The sequence below is a fragment of the Ictidomys tridecemlineatus genome, chromosome 5, assembly GCF_052094955.1.
Source record: "Ictidomys tridecemlineatus isolate mIctTri1 chromosome 5, mIctTri1.hap1, whole genome shotgun sequence".
In the NCBI taxonomy this organism is placed as follows: Eukaryota; Metazoa; Chordata; class Mammalia; order Rodentia; family Sciuridae; genus Ictidomys; species Ictidomys tridecemlineatus.
Genome location: NC_135481.1, coordinates 61,930,867 through 61,954,271, shown reverse-complemented (window position 1 = coordinate 61,954,271; position 23,405 = coordinate 61,930,867). Strand labels below are relative to the sequence as shown.

At 36.0% G+C, this 23,405-nt stretch overlaps 1 protein-coding gene and 1 pseudogene across 3 annotated transcripts in view; one reads left to right on the top strand and one right to left on the bottom strand.

Annotated features, from left to right (window-relative positions):
• The window catches only part of Garin2 (golgi associated RAB2 interactor family member 2), a 58,544-nt gene that overhangs the window by 10,334 nt on the left and 24,805 nt on the right, over positions 1–23,405 (bottom strand). The gene's annotated exons all lie outside the window — the stretch shown is intronic.
• On the top strand, positions 105–10,944 carry LOC101960861 (X-ray repair cross-complementing protein 6 pseudogene; annotated as a pseudogene).

Genomic DNA, 23,405 nt, shown 5'->3' with positions numbered 1-23,405 from the left:
CCTTAGCTGATACAGAGGCTGTACTGTGCACTGGTGCTTGAAAAGTGGCCTGTGTTTCCCAGCTGGGCAGTCAGAGCTGAGGTGGGAGCTATCCTGAGGCAGTCATGCTGCAGCTGCTGCTGGGGGAGCTGGCAGATCTGAGTAAACATGGTTACACTGTCTTAGCAAGCACCTTCCACCTTCTGTATAGCCTAGGGTGTACTTAGCAGAATGGGAGCAAAACAGGCACAGAGAATATTTTACCCAGGGGGATGCAAGTTGGAAAAGTGAAGGGGAACCCAACACACCTCCCCTTTGAGTCTGGTGGCTCACATGACTAGCTGAAGTGGTCAGGAATCTGAATGGGCAGGTATGAATATACTCACAAACTAAGCCTGGGAAGCCTGGAAAGACTGTGTTTGTGGCCAGCAGAGTGGATGAAGGATTGGCTCCTTTAACCCATAAGAAGAATTTTTGAGAGGCTCCTGAGATGCACATTCCCAGCAGAGATAATTGCCAGGCCCTAGGGGTATGTTGATCTAATCTCTCCAAAGCAGAAACCACCCAGCAAAGCCACTGAGGCCTGATTAGATCTAAGCCTCACCTGCTGGAACTCCACTCAAGACTCTACAGCAGCAACCCCCAGCCCTGGAGTTCATTGACCTGGTCTGTGTGGATAAAACTCCAACTGACAGTACTTCTCTTCCCATTCTATCTCATAGCAGGGAGAAGAGAAGCTGAGAATTATTTGAACCAGTTTCATTTTGAGGCTATTCCAATGGTAGTTTGGTGAACAACACAAAAAGAGGAAGGGGTTAACAACGCCCAGCTCTTGCTCTCATTTACAGTACATAGCCAAGAGAAATGAAAAGAAAGTTGGGCATAGATAGTGTCCATCTATTCTCATTGACTATTTTGATGACCTCAGTGGAAATAATTCCTTAATTTTTCACTAAAATTTTGTTTTGTTTTGGTTTTGGTTTTGTGTGCATTTGCTATGCTGATTGGTTCATGTACATACATACATATTTCTTTTTTTCTCATTAGTAGCATTTTTTAATATAGTTATTTTTCTTTTTTTAAAAATTTTTATTGTTGGTTGTTCAAAACATTACGTAGTTCTTGATATATCATATTTCACACTTTGATTCAAGTGGGTTATGAACTCCCATTTTTACCCCGTATACAGATTGCAGAATCACATCCCTTACACATCCATTGATTTACATATTGCCATACTAGTGTCTGTTGTATTCTGCTGACTTTCCTATCCTCAACTATCCCCCCTCCCCTCCCCTCCCCTCCCCTCTTCTCTCTCTACCCCCTCTACTGTAATTCATTTCTCCCCCTTGTATTTTTTCCCTTTCCCCTCACTTCCTCTTGTATGTAATTTTGTATACCCCTGAGGGTCTCCTTCCATTTCCATGCAATTTCCCTTCTCTCTCCCTTTCCCTCCCACCTCTCATCCCTGTTTAATGTTAATCTACTTCTCATGCTCTTCGTCCCTACTCTGTTCTTAGTTACTCTCCTTATATCAAAGAAGACATTTGGCATTTGTTTTTTAGGGATTGGCTAGATTCACTTAGCATAATCTGCTCTAATGCCATCTATTTCCCTGCAAATTCTATGATTTTGTCATTTTTAAATGCAGAGTAATACTCCATTGTGTATAAATGCCACATTTTTTTATCCATTCGTCTGTTGAAGGGCATCTAGGTTGGTTCCACAGTCTTGCTATTGTGAATTGTGCTGCTATGAACATTGATGTAGCAGTGTCCCTGTAGTATGCTCTTTTTTAAGTCTTTAGGGAATAGACCAAGAAGGGGAATAGCTGGGTCAAATGGTGGTTCCATTCCCAGCTTTCCAAGAAATCTCCATACTGCTTTCCAAATTGGCCGCACCAATTTGCAGTCTCACCAGCAATGTACAAGTGTACCCTTTTCTCCACATCCTCGCCAGAACTTGTTGTTGTTTGACTTCCTAATGGCTGCCAATCTTACTGGAGTGAGATGGTATCTTAGGATAGTTTTGATTTGCATTTCTCTGACTACTAGAGATGGTGAGCATTTTTTCATGTACTTGTTGATTGATTGTATGTTCTCCTCTGAGAAGTGTCTGTTCAGGTCCTTGGCCCATTTGTTGATTGGGTTATTTGTTATCTTATTGTCTAATTTTTTAGTTCTTTGTATACTCTGGATATTAGGGCTCTATCTGAAGTGTGAGGGGTAAAGATTTGTTCCCAGGATGTAGGCTCCCTATTTACCTCTCTTATTGTTTCTTTTGCTGAGAAAAAACTTTTTAGTTTGAGTAAGTCCCATTTGTTGATTCTAGTTATTAACTCTTGCGCTATGGGTATCCTATTGAGGAATTTGGAGCCCGACCCCACAGCATGTAGATCGGAGCCAACTTTTTCTTCTATCAGACACTGTGTCTCTGATTTGATATCAAGCTCCTTGATCCATTTTGAATTAACTTTTGTGCATGGCGAGAGAAAGGGATTCAGTTTCATTTTGTTGCATATGGATTTCCAGTTTTCCCAGCACCATTTGTTGAAGATGCTATCCTTCCTCCATTGCATGCTTTTAGCCCCTTTATCAAATATAAGCTAGTTGTAGTTTTGTGGATTGGTTTCTGTGTCCTCTATTCTGTACCATTGGTCCACCTGCCTGTTTTGGTACCAGTACCATGCTGTTTTTGTTACTATTGCTCTGTAGTATAGTTTGAAGTCTGGTATTGCTATACCGCCTGATTCACACTTCCTGCTTAGCATTGTTTTTGCTATTCTGGGTCTTTTATTTTTCCATATGAATTTCATGATTGCTTTCTCTATTTCTACAAGAAATGCCGTTGGGATTTTGATTGGCATTGCATTAAACCTATAGAGAACTTTTGGTAATATAGCCATTTTGATGTGTTAGTTCTGCCTATCCATGAAAAGGGTATATTTTTCCATCTTTTAAGATCTTCTTCTATTTCTCTTGCTTTAGGGTTCTGTAGTTTTCATTGAATAAGTCTTTCACCTTTTTTGTTAGGTTGATTCCCAAGTATTTTATTTTTTTGAGGATATTGTGAATGGAGTGGTTGTCCTCATTTGCATTTCAGAGGATTTGTCACTGATATACAGGAATGCCTTTGATTTATGCGTGTTGATTTTATATCCTACCACTTTGCTGAATTCATTTATTAGCTCTAATAGTTTCTTTGTAGATCCTTTTGGGTCTTCTAGGTATAGAATCATGTCATCTGCAAATAGTGATAATTTGAGTTCTTCTTTTCCTATTTTTATGACTTTAATTTCTTTCGTCTAATTGCTCTGGCCAGTATTTCGAGAACTATGTTGAACAGAAGTGGTAAGAGAGGGCATCCCTGTCTTGTTCCAGATTTTAGAGGGAATGCCTTCAATTTTTCCGAAGTCCATATGAGTGATATGATTTTTCCTAACCTTTCACCTTCGGTCTATGTATGTCTTTTCCTATCAAATGCGTCTCCTGAAGGCAGCATATTGTTGGGTCTTGTTTTATGATCCATTCTACTAGCCTGTGTCTCTTAATTGGTGAGTTTAAGCCATTAACATTTAGGGTTATTATTGAGATATGGGTTGTTCTTCCAACCATATTTGTTTATTTATGTTACTAAACATGGTTTGTTTTCCTCTTTGATTATTCCCCCCTCTTTACTATACTACCTCCCGCTGTTGGTTTTCATTGATATTTTCCATTTCCTCTTCCTGTAATATTTTGCCGAGGATGTTTTGAAGAGATGGTTTTCTAGCTGCAAATTCTTTTAACTTTTGTTTATCGTGGAAGGTTTTAATTTCATCTTCCATCCTGAAGCTTAATTTCACTGGATACACAATTCTTGGTTGGAACCCATTTACTTTTAGTGTTTGAAATATGTTATTCCAGGATCGTCTAGCTTTCAGAGTCTGTGTTGAAAGATCAGCTGTTATCCTTATTGGTTTACCCCTAAATGTAATCTGCTTCCTTTCTCTTGTAGCTTTTAAAATTCTCTCCTTATTCTGTATATTGGGCATATTCATTATAATGTGTCTAGGTGTGGATCTCTTATGATTTTGCACATTTGGCGTCCTGTAGGCTTCTAGGATTTGGGATTCTGTCTCATTATTCAAGTCTGGGAAGTTTTCTCATATTATTTCATTGAATAGATTGCTCATTCCTTTGGTTTAGACCTCTACATCTTCCTGTATCCCAATGACTCTTCAGTTTGGTCTCTTTATGTTATCCCATATTTCTTGGATGTTCTGCTCATGGTTTCTTAACAGTCTTGCTGAGCTGTCTGTGTTCATTTCAAGTTGAAATACTTTGTCTTCATTGTCTGATGTTCTATCTTCTAAGTGTTCTACTCTGCTGGTAGTATTCTCAATTGAGTTTTTAAGTTGGTTTATTGCTTCCTGCATTTCTAGGATTTCTGTTTGTTTTTTATAACCTCTATCTCCCTGTATAGTTGATCTTTTGCTTCTTGGATTTGTTTATGTAATTCATTGTCGAAGTGATCTTTCATTGTCTGATTTTGCTGTCTAATGTCTTCCTTGAGACTCCAGATCATCTGAAGCATGTATATCCTGAATTCTTTATCTGACATTCCATCTGCTGCAGCTATTACCTCTTCTAAAGTTGAGTTGACCTGCATTGCTTGTGGTCCTTTCTTTCCTTGTCTTTTCATACTGCTTGCGTTTCTTTCTGCTTGGTGAAACTGTTGAGTTATTGAATTTTCCCCCTATATATTTATATTGCTCTTGTATAGTTGAAAAGTCTCCCTTGCAGGGGTGGGCGGCAGCTGTGCTCCTCCTCCAATTGGGGTGATCTTTCTACCACACTGATGGGCCGCTGGGCCTGTTCTGCCGGTCGGTTGCAGGTCTGCCTACCTTGCAGGCACGGGCGGTGGCTCTGCTCTGCCCCTACTCCAATTGGGGTGACGTGACCACCATGCCGGCGGGTCACTGGGCCTGTTCCGGGCGCGGGCGGTGGCTCTGCTCTGCCTCTACTCCAATTGGGATGACCAGTTATTTTTCCTTATCTTGTCTTTTGAGGGTTAGGGATTTTGATTAGTATATTTTTGTTTTATTTTATATTGTTTTTCATTCGTAAATTTCTCTTGTTTCTCTTTCTCTCTTCTTCTAACAGCCAAATTCTATTGTTCTCTCCTTTATACCTCTTTACTATGTTATTTCTATTTCTTCTTCTCCTTCCTTACAACCATCATGTTATATCTTTTCTGCATTCTCCTTGTTCACTTTTCAAATTATGAACTTTTCCCTACCTTTCTATCACATTTTCTTTTATCTTAATTAACTGCATTCTTACAGTCTTTTGGCACTAATTGACTTATATAATTGCTGTCCCACCATTAATACTGATGCAATTATTACTGCTGTGGATGACATAGTTGACACTTGTTTGTTTTAATGCCAGATATAGTTAATAGTTACTTTTTGGTTTTGCTGTTGGCAATTTATGACCCTACAATTTCTGTTTTTTTTTTTTTTTTGCAATTAACATTGTAGATGTCATAGTAGGAACCAAGAACTTAGTTTAATGCTTTGTGTTGGTTGTTATTGTTATTTGTGTTGGATGTTATTGCTATTGTTTGTTTACCCTTATTCTGTGAAGTGCTGGGAACCTACAGTTCATTAGGTAGAAACTTTGCTGCTGAACTAAACTTTACAAAAGACACAGTGCACCTTGGTCCACACACAAATTAATGACATTCAAGCTTCCATTATACTTTAATATAAGAAATAGAAATAGATAAAAACCCAAGGTAATGACCAGGCTCCCGGAAACAACTAGGGGTAGGACCCCAGGTAATACCTATAGATATCCATTGCTATAGCAAAAACAGAGAGAAGTAACACAAAAGCTTTTGAACACCTACAAGGGGTTTCAATCCAGATCACTCTAGGACATTTTAGCAAGTGAAGACTGTGCCGTACAAAGGTCCATATATAGAATGGAAGAGAAATTACTTTCAACAAAGGCATAAAACCTACCATATAAATTTAAGAAATATGAAAAAACAAGCTAGCAAATGCCTCCTAAAGTTCAAATATACCAGCAAATAACCCCAAAGTATTGAAGTGGATTAAATATCAGATAAGGAATTCAAAAGAATCATTATAAAAATTATCAATAAATTCCAAGAGAACACAGAAAAACAACTGAATGAATTAATGAATTAAGTATAGAATATGAATGAGAAATTCAATAAGGAGATAGAAATAGTGAAAAAGAACCAAAAAGAAATCTTGGAAATGAACGATACAGTAAATCAAATAAAATGTCCGGTTGAAAGTCTCTGATACAGTAGATCATGCTGAAGACAGAATCTCAGAGCTGGAAGACAAAGTGGTTATCCTTGTATATTCAGGCAGTACTAAAGGGAAAAAAGTAATCAGGATCAGAATATAAAAGAAATCTGGGACAACATGAAGAGACAAATTTAAGAATTACTGGAATTAAGGAGGGCCGTGAGATACAGGCTAATGGAATGAGTAAACTCTCCAGGGAAATAATAAAATAAAAATTTCCAAACCTTGAGAATAAGATAGACATTCAGATACAGGAGGCATTCAGAACCCCAAGTAGACAAGACCAAAAAAGAAACTCTCCATGACACATTATAATTAAAATGCCTAACATATAAAGAAGGATAGAATTTTAAAAGCCTCAAGAGAAAAACATCAAATCACATTTAGAGGCAAGCCAATAAGAATCACTTCTGATTTCTCTGCACAAATTGTACAAGCTAGGAGGGCTTGGAACAATATATTCCAAGTCCTGAAAGAAAATAACCCTCAACACCACGAATGCTATATCCAGCAAAGGTATCATTCAAAATTCTTCAATATTTCAATTGAAATAAAAACCTTCCATGATAAGTCAAAACTAAAAGAATTCATGACTACTAAACTAGCCCTACAGAACTTACTTAAATACCACACATAGAAGAAATAAAAAACAAACCTCAGAGCTCACAAAAGAACAAATCTAATTTGAAGATAGCTAATCTAAAATAAACAGGACCAAATTAAACATAATACTGATGCAATACAATAAATAAATCAAATGGCAGTAATTAATATTTCTCTATAATAACATTGGATGTAAGTGGCCTCATCTCTCCAATAAAAAGACGTAGGCTGACAGAATGAATTAATAAAACAAGATCCAACTACATGCTCTTTGCAAGAGATGCACCTTAAAGGCAGAGACAGCTACAGGCTGAAAGTGAAAGAATGAAAATTGGTATTTAATGCAAAAGGAGCCTCCAAACCAGCAGGATTAGCTACTCTCATATCTGACAAAGATTTTATACCAAAATTAATCAGAAGAGACAAAGAGGGTCACTTCATATTGGTAAAGGGAACAATCAAGGAGATATAACAGGGCTGAGAATATAGCTCAGTTGGTAGAGTGCTTGCCTTGTATGCTTAGGCTCAGGGTTCAATCCTCAACACTACCAAAAAAAAAAAAAAAAGAAGAAGAAGAAGATATAACAATAATGAATTTTTTTGCCCAAAATGTGTGTATAACTTATTACATAAGATATACTTTCCAAATTGAAGTCTTGGATAGACCCCAGCACATAATACTTTGCGATTTCAACACAATTCTCTCACCATTAGGTAGATCATACAGACATAAACTTAGTAAAGACTCATTGGACCTGAAAAATATTATAAATCAAATAAACCTAACAGACATTGATAGAATATTTCATCCAACAACAGCTGAATACACTTTCTTCTCAGAGGCTCATGGAAACTTCTCCAAAATAGACCTTAAGAGTTGCCACCAAACAACTCTTAGCAAATACAAAATATTGACATAATTCCCCCCCCCCTCTCGTACTAGGGAGTGAATCAGGTGTACTCAACCACTGAGTTATATCCCTAGCCCTATTTTGTATTTTATTTAGAGACAGGGTCTCACTGAGTTGCTTACCACCTTGCTGTTGCTAAGGATGGCTCTGAACTCAAGATTCTCCTGTTTCAGCCTCCCAAGCTTCTTCTCTATTATTAGATCATAATGGAATGAAATTAGAAATCAATATATCCAAACCCTGCAGAAACTATAAAAATGCATGAAGATTGAACATACTCTTTTGAATAATTAAATGGATGATAGAGAAGAAATCGATGGACAAATTAAAAAATTCTTAAGACTCAAATGAGAATGATGGTATAACATAACAGAACCTCTGGGACACTGTAAAGGTAGTTCTAAGAGGAAAGTATATAGCTATGAGTGCCTACATAAGAAAATCAGAAAGATCCCCAATAAACAACCTAATGGGATACCTCAAGGCCCTTGAAAAAGAACAAGTTAATTCCAAAACCAGTAGAAGGGAGGAAAAAGTTAAGATCAGTCCCCAAATCAATGTACTTGAGAATAAAAACAATAAAAAGGATTGATGAAATAAAGAGTTCATTGTTTGAAAAGGTAAATATGATTGATAATCCCTTAGCCAAACTAACCAAAGGAAAAAAGGAGGTAAAACCAAATTAATAAAATTAGAGTTGTAAAAGAAGAAATCACCATAGGCATCTCAGAAACCCAGGAGATCACATTAGGAACTATTTTGAAAACGTATATTCCAATAAATTGGAAAATGTAAAAGAAATGAAGACGTTTTTGACACATACAATGTGCCAAAATTGAGTCAAGAAGACACAGAAAACAAAGATCAATGACATGTAATGAGATAGAAGCAGTAATAAAAAGTCTTCTGACAAAAAAAACCAAAAAACAAAAAAACAAGCCTAGCCTAGGACCAGTTGAATTCTACCTGACTTTCAAAGATGAACTAATTAATATCACACTCGTTAAACTATTCCATGAAACAGAAAGGGATGGAACATTTCCAAATTCATTCTAAGAAGCTAATATCATGCTTATACCCCAAACCAGAGAAGGATACCTCAAGGAAAGAAAACCACAGACCAATATCCCTGCTGAACTTAGATGCAAAAATATTTAATAAGATATTAGCAAATTATGTTCAATAACATATTAAGAAGATTGTATTCTATGACCAAATTGGTTTTATTCCAGATATGCAAGAATGGTTTAATATATGCAAATTAATAAATATAAATTCATCACATTAACAGAATTAAGGATAAAAATCACTTAGTAATCTCAATAGATGCAGAGAATGCCTTCAATAAAATTTAGCACCCATTCATGATAAAAATATTGAAAAAACTAGAGATTAAAAGGAACCTACATTGCAAAACTCAAAGCAAGTCTCATAGCAATGGATAAAACTGAAAGCATTACCTTTCAAATCTGGAACAAGACAAGGATGTCTACTCTTACCACTCCTATTTAATATAGTGTTAGAAATTCTAGCCAGAGCAATTAGGCAATAAAAAGAAATTAAATGGATGAAATATAGGAAAGGAAGAAGTAAAATTATCACTGTTTGCAGATGACATGATCCTATATCTAGAAGATTAAAAAAAAACTCCACCAAAAGAATTAATAAATTTGCCAGAGCTAATAAATTTGGCAAAGAAGCACATTACAAAATCAACGTACAAAAATCAATAGCTTTCTTATTTAACCACAAAAAATCTGCTGAGAAAGAAATCAGGAAAACAATTCCATTCACAATAACCTCAAAAAGCAAAAACAAAACCTAGGAATAATTCTAACCATCGAGGTGAAAAGGTGAGAAAACAAAAGAAACAAAAAAGAAATTCTATGATGAAAACTATAGAGCACTGAAGAAAAAAATTGGAGAAGACATCAGAGGATGGAAAGACCTCTCATGTTCATGAATAGGAAGAATTAATATTATTAAACTGGCCATACTACCAAACACAATATATAGATTCAATGCAATCCTTATCAAAATATCAGTGGCATTCTTCATAGAACTAGAGAAAACAGCAAAGATATCATCAGCAGAGCAGAAGATGAGAATCTCGGAGTTCACTTTGAGGAATCAAGCAAGCTGGAACACCTATTGAGGAAGGTTTGCCTCTAGGAGCCCAGGAAGCGAGTACTGTCCAGATTCAAGTTTAAGTTCAACCATGGTATAGCACTCTCTGTAGGCATTTATGACTTGGTCCAGAAGGCTAGCAAGCCTTTTCCAATGACCTCCAGGGAAACAAATGAACCAAGAAAAACTAAGACTCGACATTTGATGTAAATACAGATACTTCAGATCTATGGGAGTTTTCAGATTATACTAGAGAAAGAGGAAATGGAGGAGTTGAAGCAGTTTGATGAACTAGGTTTCATTTTTCTTGACTTCAAGCCCTTGCTCATGCTGAAGAAGCACCATTAACCTGAGACCTTCCCTGTTCCTTTACCCTGAGGAGATCCTGGTAAATGGGAGCTCAACCCTGTTTAGTGCTCTGCTTACCAAGTGTCTGGAGAAGGCAGTCAAAGCAGTATGCAGATACTCTTTCCAGGAGAACATCCTCCCTTATTTTGTGGCTTTGGTGCCATAGGAAGAAGAGCTGGATAACCAGAAAATTCCGGTGACCCCTCCAAGCTTCTCACCCCTATGATGGGATAAATGGCAACTGCCTCTTACTAAAAAAGTCATGGCCAACCTTGAACAGATAGCTAAGATGAAAGCCATTGTTAAAAAGCTGTGTTTCAAATACAGAAGTCACAGCTTTGAGAATCCAGTGCTATAGCACCACTTTAGAAATCTGGAGGCCTTAGCTTTGGATTTGATGGAGCCTAAACAAGCAATAGATCTGACATTGCCCAAGGTTGAAGCAATGAATAAAAGACTGGGCTCTCTGGTAGATAAGTTTAAAGGAACTTGTCTACCCCACCAAATTACAATCCCGAGGGCAAAGTTAGTAAGTGAAACCAAGATGATGGAGGTTCTGGAAGCAAAAGGCTCAAAGTAGAGGTATATGAAGAGCAACTGAAGGCCCACATTGTCAAGGTCATGCTGTCGAACTCACTGTGCCCATGAAGAAAGAGGCCTATAGGTGTACAGGCTGGAGAGGGGGCTGAAGAAGCAGGAGTTGCTGGCCCTCTCACTAAGCATTTTCAGAAGGACTGACTGGTGTCCACACATCCTTGTGTGGCCAGGTTGCCTGATTTTTATTCTCAACAAAATGTGTTTTTCCTGAGATGGGAAGAGCTTCTTTCAGAAGCTGAAGGACTTTACATTTGAAACTTGTTGGAACAGAGACTGCACAGCTCTCCCACTTGGCCTGTGCCTTACTCTATGAGAATAAAGAACCCCAACTTTGTACTAAAATATAAAAAAAAAAAGTTCAAAAAATAAAAAAAAAGTTCAAAAGGCCTGTGCCTTACTCTATATGAATAAAAAACTCCAACTTTGTACTAAAAAATTAAAAACAGGAGATCAGTAGAGGAAAGGGATCAGGGCTGGGAGGAAGGGAGGGAGGGAAGAAGTGTTGGGGAGTGGTTTTGGCCAAATTATATTGTTATATTGTGTGCATGCATGGATATGTAACAAGTCCCATCAATCTGTACAACTTTAATGTGCCAATAAAAAATGTGGAAAAAAATATAGTAGTAATTTTCTGAAGAGTTAGTAAATAAGAATTCATATGGCCTGTACTAAAATTGACCTGTTGATTTGAATGAGACTGATAATAAAAGTTTGTAAGAGACTGAAGATATAAATTAAGTATATTTTTAATAAATAGGTGCAAGTTAAAATAAAGCCTGCTATTATTCTATTAGTAACAGTCATAGTAGCACTATTGTCAAGGCATAAGAAGGAATATACATTCTTCATAGAGTAAATACTTCATTTCTAAAAGACCTGAACTGACAGTATTGAAATGTTTAAGTCTCCATCTTTTTTTAGCTTTCATTCATAATTAACATTCTTAAATTAGACTCCAGCTAGTCATTATGTTCCTAATACAAATAGGCAATAAAAAAGAATTCATGATTGATTACATTGAACTTAACAGGGTTACTTAGAATGACAATTTGTTTTTGTTTTATTTTGTTTTCCTTCGTCTGTTTATTTCTCCCCAGTGAAGTCAGTAGATTAATGGCACAGGAAGCTCATGGATGAAGCCTTAAGAATTTAAGATTGGTTAAATAGTAAGTTCCTTTATATCTTTTTAAAAATATTCTTTTGGTTGTTAATGGATCTTTATTTATTTATGTATATGTGATGCTGAGAATTGAACCCTGTGCTTCACACTAGCTAGGCAAGCGCTCTACCACTGAGCTATGCCCCTAGCCCAAGATCCTTTATATCTTTAAACTTCTATAATTTTTTCATTTGTATAGGGGTTCATTTTATCATTTCTAATAGTGATCATAACATGAAACTAAAAACTTAGCACCTGCAGAACATTTTTTATCCTAAAAATGTGTTATCTTCGTAATTTAAAATATTTTAAAGAGCAGTTAAAAGTTAGCTTAATGATGAGGAGGGCTTTTTAGAGAAATAAATTATTCTCTGCACAGATATAATACTGGTTACCTATTATGCATTTGTCAAAATTCACTGAACTGTACAACACAAAGCATGAACCTTAGTGTAAACTATGGAGTATAGTTAATAATAATATATCAGTATATCATATATAAGATATTTAGGAGAAACTGTGGGGGTGAGGAGAGGAGGTGGCAATGAGATGGAACTCTATCTCCCATCTGCCCAATTAGTCTGTAAATCTAAAACTGTAATAAAAAGTAAAGTTTGTCAATTCCTTAAATGTTTTTTAAAAGGCATCAAATATTATTCTAATGGTTTTAAGGAATTTGTTATGTGCAAAAGGGCAAGGAGGAAGCTTATAATATTATAATATTTTGATTCATGGTGTGTTTATTTTTTCTTTTTTTAAAGAGAGAGAGAGAGAGAGAGAGAGAGAGAGAGAGAGAGAGAGAGAGAGAGAGAGAATTTTAATATTTATTTTTTAGTTTTTCGGCAGACACAACATCTTTGTTTTGTATATGGTGCTGAGGATCGAACCCGGGCCACATGCATGCCAGGCGATCGCGCTACCGCTTGAGCTACATCCCCAGCCCACCATGATGTGTTTCTTAAGTATTAGACAATAGCTGGGGACACTGTATTTAAGATATGAAAACAAAATAAAACAGGAGGACATCAGAATGATTTGACTTGATCAATAATTATTTAGGGGAAATTGCTAAGTTGGATGAATTGATTTTATCTTGCTCCTATCCCCCTTTTCAAAATAAATCATAGGCTTTTCTATTAAACCTGTATTTCTGCATAGTAGTGAAAGGAATATTCCCCACTGAGTGGCACGTTTTTATGTCCCTCTGCATCTAACAATTCTATCTCCCCTCTCTATTTCTGACAGCTTCTCTCTCTCTCTCCATTATTCTCCTTTCTTTCTTTTGTTTTTTTTTTAATCTTGGTCTTTCTTTCTCTGTAACACATTAGACTTTCCAGTACTCCTTCTGGTCATTGTTTAGTTTCAGTGAAATAATTCAGTGGTTACCATCAAGAAATAATAGGTCAGTGTTCTGGGTGAAATTTGTATCTATTTTAGCTACTCTGTTCCTCCAACAGGAAGTAGGGTGGGTGATAATAGCAATTCTCACTTGAGACACATACATATACAGTCATGTTCTGTTGTTTATTAATATATATATCTATACCTATATATTAGCTCCTGGTCATATAGGAAAGATTCCTGAAAAAGACTCCTTTGAGTTTGAGGGTTCTTTTTATGGCCTTAAAGGGAAATCCTTATTTTGACTCTGAGCCTATAGGAGAGAGACTATCCTGGCTCAACCCCACTTTGTACATTGTACTCAATCAGGCAATGAATGTTCTCCCAAACTTGGGCATGCATTAGAATCACTTGGAGATCAATTAAAACACAGAATGCTATGTCCCTTCCTCAGATTTTATGATTCAATAAGATAGACCTGAGAATTTAAATCTCTTAACAAGTTCCTAGACATTTCTGTTATTGCTGTCGCTGGTCTAGCAACCACACTTCGACCTAGAGGCTCTAGAATTAGGGGAAATGTGTTAAGGATACAACATAAACATTACTCTGATTTCAAGGTTTGTGGCTCTCCTAAGGATCACTCATGTTCCTTTGCTTCCCTTGACCCCTACAACTTTGCTACGAAAGATTGAAAAGAAAACCAGTTTTGAGTAATTAATCCTTAATCAATTAAGATATTTTAAGGTAGCTATTTTTTGACAGTATAGCCTACTTTCTTTAATCTACATGAATGTAAATGAATTATTAGTGACAATAGTGATCATCTAATATATCCCAACTCCTTTATGTACTTCTGTCACTCTACTTTTTATAACCCTACAATATGCTTACTATTTCCATACCACCACACTCCTTTTTAAGGAATCCTCCAGAATACACTTAGATTTAACTTTAAGCTTACATTCTATCATTTGTTTAAGCAGTAGATATCCCCAGTGTTAAAATTATATAGTAATTAGAAACACAAAAGGATCTAGATACCTCAAAGGAGAATGTCTAAAGTCTATCAAGGACAAACGACTTAATGTTCATTTCTGAGATATTTCCAGGGACAGATTCCATAACCTATAGAGACCAGCCCTGTTATTTGTTTCTTTTAGTACTAGGGATTTAATTTAGGGCCTTGCACATGGTAGTCAAGTACTCTACCACTAAGTTACATCCCCAGTCCTTTAAAATTTTTATTTATTTATTTAAATCTTGAGACAAAGTCTTGCTAAATTGCAGGTGGCCTGGAATTTTTAATCTTTCTACCTTAGTCTCACAAGTAGCTGGGATTACGGCTTGTGATACCTTGCCTGGTTCAGGTCTGTTGTTTATTGGTATCAAACCCATGATATGTACTTATTTTTATTTATTTTCTGTGGTACTAGGGACTGAAACAAGAGGTGCTTTACCACTGACCTAATTTCTAAATTTTTATTTTTATTTTGAGACAGAGTCTTGCTAAATTGCCAAGGCTGGCCTTGAACTTGTGATCTTCCTGCTTCAGCCTCTTGAGTAGTTGGGCTTATAGGTGTGTGCCACTGTGCCTGGCTTTGTTTTTGTTATTTTTAACTGACCACATGTCTGCTGTTACTTTACGCCATAATAATTTTTGTTCGTTTGTGTTTAAACTAATTTTTATTTTAAATCTACTTTTTAAATTTAGTCCTCTGGTAGACTTTATCATGTATTAGAATAACGGCATTTTCACTTACTAAATTAACATTCTCCTATCACCTCAATTTTTTTGCTGTATTAAAAATATTTAATGACCCACCCTCCGCCCGCCCCTTCTCCGCCAGCCGCGTCCTCCCAGGCTCAGTGAGGAACAGTTCCTGGAGGAGCCGCGGGATGCCAAAACCAGCCAATGGAAAGCGGCGAGACGCAGAGATTGGCACAAAGGATTGGAAGGATCACTAGGCAATGCTGAGCTGACGTGGATCTGGGGCGAACAGTCTGGGCCTCTCAGAACACACTCTGAGCCCGGATTGGCTGAATTCAAGCTCCCGTTTGCCTGCTTCCCGCAGACAGACACCTGTGACTCTGCACTAATCCATCCAGCTGAAACAACTGGTCAGCTCTTCTGATCCTACGGAGGTAAATGCCAACCAAGCCTTCATAGGTAGTGGCCACAGGTTTGAAACGGGGCTTGGGAGAGACAGTATAAGGACCCACCCGTTGCATTGGTCACCCGGCAAAGGGGAACAAACTGTTGCCATTTGCAAGAGATACCACCATGACAGAGAACTGACGTCACCAGACTGCGGCGGAGGAGATAACTTCATTGAAACCTGTGGCTACAGTATCAAATAAATTTATGGGAGTAAACAGTAACTCAGCAGTCAAACAGAACACGAAGTAACATGAGCACCTTGAAAAAGCAAGCAAGAAAAGGAGTACAAACAATGCAGGACAGCCTAAATATTCAGGAGGACCTAGAGTCATCAGAAAAATGGTCATATAAAGAACTCAAGGAACACCTTAGACAGATGGAATGGAAACTTAAAGAGGATACGAGACAGCAAATTCAAGCAGCGAAAGAACACATTGAGAATGAATTACATAAACAGATAAAAGAAGAAGTTAAGCATCTTTATCAGGAGATAGAGATTATAAAAATAATCAAACAATAATTCTAGAAATGAAGGAAACGATAAACCAAATTAAAAACTCAATTGAGAGTATCACTAACAGAGTGGAGCAAGTAGAAGCCAGAACGTCAGATAATGAAGACAAAATATATCATCTTGAAAAGAGTCTAGCCAACTCAGAAAGGCTGGTAAAAAATCACGAGAAAAAATCCAAGAGTTATGGGATAACATAAAAAAACCAAATTTACGAGTCATCGGGATAGAAGATACAGAGATTCAAACCAAGGGAATGAGTAACCTGCTGAATGAAATAATTACAGAAAACTTTCCAGAAATAAAAAAGGAAACAGATATACAAATTGAAGATGCATACAGGACACCGAGCACACAAAATCACAGTAGACCAACGCCAAGACACATTGTTATGAAGATATCCAATATACAGAACAAAGAGAAAATATTAAAAGCTACAAGAGAAAGGAGGCAGATTACATTCAGGGGTAAACAAATAAGGTTAACAACGGATCTTTCATCACAGACGCTGAAAGCAAGAAGGTCATGGAACAATGTATTTCAAACACTGAAAGACAATGGATGCCAACCAAGAATTCTGTATCCAGCAAAATTAAGCTTCAGGTATGACAACGAAATAAAAATCTTTCATGATAAACAAAAGTTAAAAGAATTTGCATCCAGAATACCATAACCAAAACCATCAGTGGGAAGTGCCTCGGTAAAGACAGAGGGTGAGGGAAAAGATAATCATGGAGAAACAAACTAAATTTTTTTAAAAAAGGATAAATAATCAAACATGGCTGGCAGTACAAACAATATATCAATAGTAACTCTAAATGTTAATGGCTTAAACTCTCCAATAAAGCGACATAGGCTGGTATCATGGATTAAAAAAACAAATCCAACAATATGCTGCCTCCAGGAGACACATCTGATTGGAAAAGACATACACAGGCTGAAGGTGAAAGGATGGGAAAAAACATACCACGCACACGGTCCTCGTAAGCAAGCAGGGGTGGCCATCCTCATAGCAAACAAAATTGACTTCAAGACTAAGTTAATCAAAAGGGATAAGGAAGGATATTATATACTGTTAAAAGGAACCATTCACCAACAAGACATAACAATTATCAATATTTATGCACCAAATAATGGTGCTGTGATGTTCATAAAACAAATTCTCCTCAAGTTCAAGAATCAGATAGACCACAACACAATAGTTATGAGTGACTTCAACACACCTCTCTCACCATTGGACAGATCCTCCAAACAAAAATTGAATAAAGAAACTATAGAACTCAATACCACAATCAATAACCTAGACTTAACTGACATATATAGAATGTATCAACCATCATCAAATGGAAATACTTTTTTCTCAGCAGCACATGCATCCTTCTCAAAAATAGACCATATATTATGCCATAGGGCAACCCTCAGTAAATATAAAGGGGTGGAGATAATACCATGCAATTTATCTGATCATAATGGAATGAAACTGGAAATCAATGATACAAGAAGGAAGGAAAAATCCTACATCACTTCGAAAATGAACAATATGTTACTGAATGATCAATGGGTTACAGAAGACATAAAGGAGGAAATAAAAAAATTCATAGAGATAAATGAACATATAGACAAAACACATCGGAATCTATGGGACACAATGAAAGCAGTTTTAAGAGGGAAATTCATTGCCTGGAGGTCATTCCTCAAAAAAAGAAAAAACCAACAAATAAATGAGCTCACACTTCATCTCAGAGCCCTAGAAAAGGAAGAGCAAAACAACAGCAAATGTAGCAGAAGGCAAGAAATAATTAAAATCAGAGCAGAAATCAATGAAATTGAAACAAAAGAAACTATTGAAAAAATTAACAAAACTAAAAGTTGGTTCTTCGAAAAAATAAATAAGATCGACAGACCTTTAGCCATGCTAACGAAGAGAAGAAGAGAGAGAACTCAAATTACTAACATACGGGATGAAAAAGGCAATATCACAACAGATGCTACAGAAATACAGAAGACAATTAGAAATTATTTTGAAAATCTATATTCCAATAAAATAGAAGATAGTGAAGACATCAATAAATTTCTTAAGTCATATGATTTGCCCAGACTGAGTCAGGAGGATACACACAATTTGAACAGACCAATATCAATGGATGAAATTGAAGAAGTAATCAAAAGACTACCAACCAAGAAAAGCCCAGGACCGGATGGGTATACAGCGGAGTTTTACAAAACCTTTAAAGAAGAATTAATACCAATACTTTTCAAGTTATTTCAGGAAATAGAAAAAGAGTGAACTCTTTTCATTCATTCTATGAGGCCAACATCACCATGATTCCAAAACCAGACAAAGACACCTCAAAGAAAGAAAACTACAGATCAATATCTCTAATGAACCTAGATGCAAAAATCCTCAATAAAATTCTGGCAAATCGAATACAAAAACACATAAAAAAACTTGTGCACTATGATCAAGTAGGATTCATCCCTGGGATGCAAGGATGTTTCAATATACGGAAATCAATAAATGTTATTCACCACATCAATAGACTTAAAGATAAGAACCATATGATCATCTCAATAGAAAAAGCATTTGACAAAGTACAGCATCCCTTTATTTTCAAAACATTAGAAAAACTAGGGATAACAGGAACTTACCTTGACATTGTAAAAGCTATCTATGCTAAGCCTCAGGCTAGCATCATTCTGAATGGAGAAAAGTTGAAGGCATTCTCTCTAAAATCTGGAACAAGACAGGGATGCCCTCTCTCACTACTTCTATTTAATTTAGTCCTTGAAATACTAGCCAGAGCAATTAGATAGACAAAAGAAATTAAAGGCATAAAAATAGAAAAAGAAGAACTTAAATTATCACTATTTTCTGACGACATGATTCTATACCTAGAAGACCCAAAAGTGTCTACAAAGAAACTACTAGAACTAATAAATGAATTCAGCAAAGTGGCAGGATATAAAATCAACATGCATAAATCAAAGGCATTTCTGTATATCAGCAACAAAACTTCTGAAACGGAAATGAGAAAATACACTCCATTCACAATATCCTCAAAAAAAAAAATAAAATACTTGGGAATCAACCTAACAAAAGAGGTGAAAGATTTATACAATGAAAACTACAGAACCCTAAAGAGAGAAGTAGAAGATCTTAGAAGATGGAAAAATATACCCTGTTCATGGATAGGCAGAACTAACATTATCAAAATGGCGATATTACCAAAAGTTCTCTATAGGTTCAATGCAATGCCAATCAAAATCCCAATGGCATTTCTTGTAGAAATAGAGAAAGCAATCATGAAATTCATATGGAAAAACAAAAGACCCAGAATAGCAAAAGCAATTCTAAGCAGGAAGTGTGAATCCGGAGGTATAGCGATACCAGATTTCAAACTATATTACAGAGCAATAGTGACAAAAACAGCATGGTACTGGTACCAAAACAGGCAGGTGGACCAATGTTATAGAATAGAGGACACAGAGACTAATCCACAAAGTTACATCTATCGTATATTTGATAAAGGGGCTAAAGGCATGCAATGGAGGAAGGATAGCATCTTCAACAAATGGTGTTGGGAAAACTGGAAATCCATATGCAACAAAATGAAACTGAATCCCTTTCTCTCACCATGCACAAAAGTTAACTCAAAATGGATCAAGAAGCTTGATATCAAATCAGAGACTCTGTGTCTGATAGAAGAAAAAGTTGGCTCCGATCTACATATTGTGGGGTGGGGCTCCAAATTCCTTAATAGGACACCCATAGCACAATAGTTAATAACAAGAATCAACAAATGGGACTTACTTAAACTAAAAAGTTTTTTCCCAGCAAGAGAAACAATAAGAGAGGTAAATAGGGAGCCAACATCCTGGGAACAAATATTTATTCCTCACACTTCAGATAGAGCCCTAATATCCAGAGTATACAAAGAACTCAAAAAATTAGACAATAACAAATAACCCAATCAACAAATGGGCCAAGGACCTGAACAGACACTTCTCGGAGGAGGATATACAATCAATCAACAAGTACATGAAAAAATGCTCACCATCTCTAGTAGTCAGAGAAATGCAAATCAAAACCACCCTAAGATACCATCTCACTCCAGGAAGATTGGCAGCCACTATGAAGTCAAACAACAAGTGCTGGCGAGGATGTGGAGAAAAGGATACACTTGTACATTGCTGGTGGGACTGCAAATTGGTGCGGCCAATTTGGAAAGCAGTATGGAGATTCCTTTGAAAGCTGGGAATGGAACCACCATTTGCCCCTGCTATTGCCCTTCTGGGACTATTCCCTGAAGACCTTAAAAGAGCGTACTACAGGGATACTGCCACATCGATGTTCATAGCAGCACAATTCACAATAGCTAGACTGTGGAACCAACCCAGATTCTCTTTAATAGATGAATGGATAAAAAAAATGTGGTATTTATAGACCATGGAATATTACGCAGCACTAAAAAATGTCAAAATCATGGAATTTGCAGGGAAATGGATGGCCCTAGAGCAGATTATGCTTAGTGAAGCTAGCCAATCCTTAAAAAACAAATACCAAATGTCTTCTTTGATATAATGAGAGCAACTATGAACAGAGCAGAGAGGAAGAGCAGGAAGAAAAGATTAACATTAAACAGAGATATGAGATGGGAGGGAAAGGGAGAGAAAAGAAAAACTGCATGGAAATGAAGGGAGACCCTCATTGCTATACAAAATTACATGTAAGAGGTTGTGAGGGGAATGGGAAAATAAACAAGGAGAGAAATGAATTACAGTAGATGGGGTAGAGAGAAAAGATGTGAGGGAAGGGGAGGGGGGATAGTAGGGGATAGGAAAGGTAGCAGAATACAACAATTACTAATAGGGCATTATGTAAAATTGTGGATTTGTAACCGACGTGATTCTGCAATCTGCATTTGGGGGAAAATTGGGAGTTCATAACCCACTTCAATATGTCAAGAGCTTTGTAATGTTGTGAACAACCAATAAAAAAAATATTTAATGAGTTTTGTGCCCTTCAATTTCTTCCCTAGGTTTAGTTTATTGGGTAGTATAATAGAAAATTTATTTTAGAGGTACTGCATAATGTAGAACCATTTTTTTTGTACTCTATTCAATGTGAGTCAAATCTACATTAGATTTTTTTGCTAAGTCTAATCTAGAATTTGAACCAACCAACCTTCCTTCCCTCCTGCATTCCTTCTTAACCTACCTACCTTCTTTCCTTTCTTCTTCCCTTCCTCTCTCTCTTTCCTCTATCCATATTTTTTGTATATATATATAATATACACATTCATATGTGTATATATAATATATATACATTTATATATACATATATAGAAAATATATATACACACACATATAGAATTTATATATATACATATGTAAAATTTATACATATACATATATATAGAATTTATATATACATATATAGAGAGAATTTATAGAGAGAATTTTTATATACATATATAGAATTTATATATATATAGAATTTATATATATAGAACTTATATATATAGAATTTATATATATAAATTTAAATCAAATATATATAAATTTATATATATATAAATTTAAAGCAATTACCATGAGCCCGACATGTGTTTTAATTCCTAAGATAGTTCTATATGTTTGACATTCCCATTTTACAAATGAGAAATCTAAAACCTAAAGAAGTTAAATAACTTGCTAAGATCACAGAGCTAGTAAGAGAGGAGTCAATATTTGAAAATAGAGATCTAACTGCAAAGCTCATCCTTTAGTTGCTGTGTTAAATTTCTCCTAATTAAGGCATCAATCTTCTTTTTAAACTGTAAATGTAATCAATTACATAATAAAACTTTAATAGAAACATCTATCAATAGCTACAATAAATATCAATTCCTTCAATCATCAGCTATGCTCAAACTGTGGTTTCTTCCCATCCCATAGTAGAAATAAACTATCATTGTATATACATTTTTGGAATTTTATTTTTCCAGCTTGTAAGTCCTATTAATTATGTAGCCCTTTTTCATTGGAATTCTATTGCTTTTCCTAATGAGAATCTGCTGTTTCACTAAATAAACATACTATTTCCTGGTTAGCCATTCTTCCACTACTGGTCATTTGGATGAGGTACAGGCTTAAACTATAAAACACTATGTTCAGGACTGGGGTTGTGGCTCAGTGGTAGAGCACTTGCCTAGCACTGCATAAAGATGAATAAATAAAATAAGGGTATTGTGCCCATCTACAACTAAAAAAAGTTTTTAAAAAACCATTATGTTCAAATAAGTTACTTTCTCCTTTGACTTATTTCTTTAACATGTATTTCTGTAAGTCAAGGGGTATAACCATTTGTAGCATTGAGTTTCCAAGTCACTCTGTAGAAAGCCCTCCACTATTTACAGTGACATCATAAATGTTATGGACAGCTAGTAAAATGCCAACTGGTAACTGCTTTACTTATATTTCTTTACTGTTAATGAAGTTGATGACTCTTCAAGTATTTGTCTTCTGGTATTTTCTTTCTTTCTTTTTTAAAAAATTTTTTTTGGTTATAGATGGACACATACCATTATTTATTTATTTTTATATGATGCTGAGGATCGAACCCAGTGCCTCACACATGCCGGGCAAGCACTTTACTACTAAGCCACAACCCCAGCCCCTCTTTTTTTTTTTTTTTTGGTACTAGGGATTGAATCAGGGACCCTTGTCCAGTAAGCCACATCCCTTGCCCTGTTTTGTATTTTATTTAGAGACAGGGTCTCACTTGCTTGCTGAGGCTGGCTTTGAACTCGAGATTCTCCTGCTTCAGTCTCCTGAGTTGCTGGGATTACAGGTGTGTGCCATTGTTCCCAGCCTGGTATATTTTCTATTCCTGTTCTTAAACCATTTGTTAATTGGATAGTTTACAAATTCCTATCAGCCATTTAAGTATAAAGATACTCTATTCTTTTTCCATTCTGTTGTTATGCATTTATTTAAAATTGTTAATTTGGCTGATACTTATACTTGTTATGCAGCTTGGAACTCAATTCCCCCAGAGCTCCCATTTCCTCAGCTTTCTGCTCAAAAGTCCCTTCCTCAGAGAGCATGCCCATGACTATCTGTGTAAAATATCCCTCTGCTTTTCTCAAATTACTCTTTTTTCTAAGTTTTTAATCACAGTGCATTCCAGTTGGCATATATATCTTATTTGTTTATGATCTCCCTACTAGAATAAAACATTTCAGGAGACAGGGGCATGATTATTTTTATAGTCTATCTCCAGTGCCTAGCACATAGGAGGAATTTAATAAATATTATTGAGGGAATGACTCCAACTTGGCCATTGAAAATTATTTTTA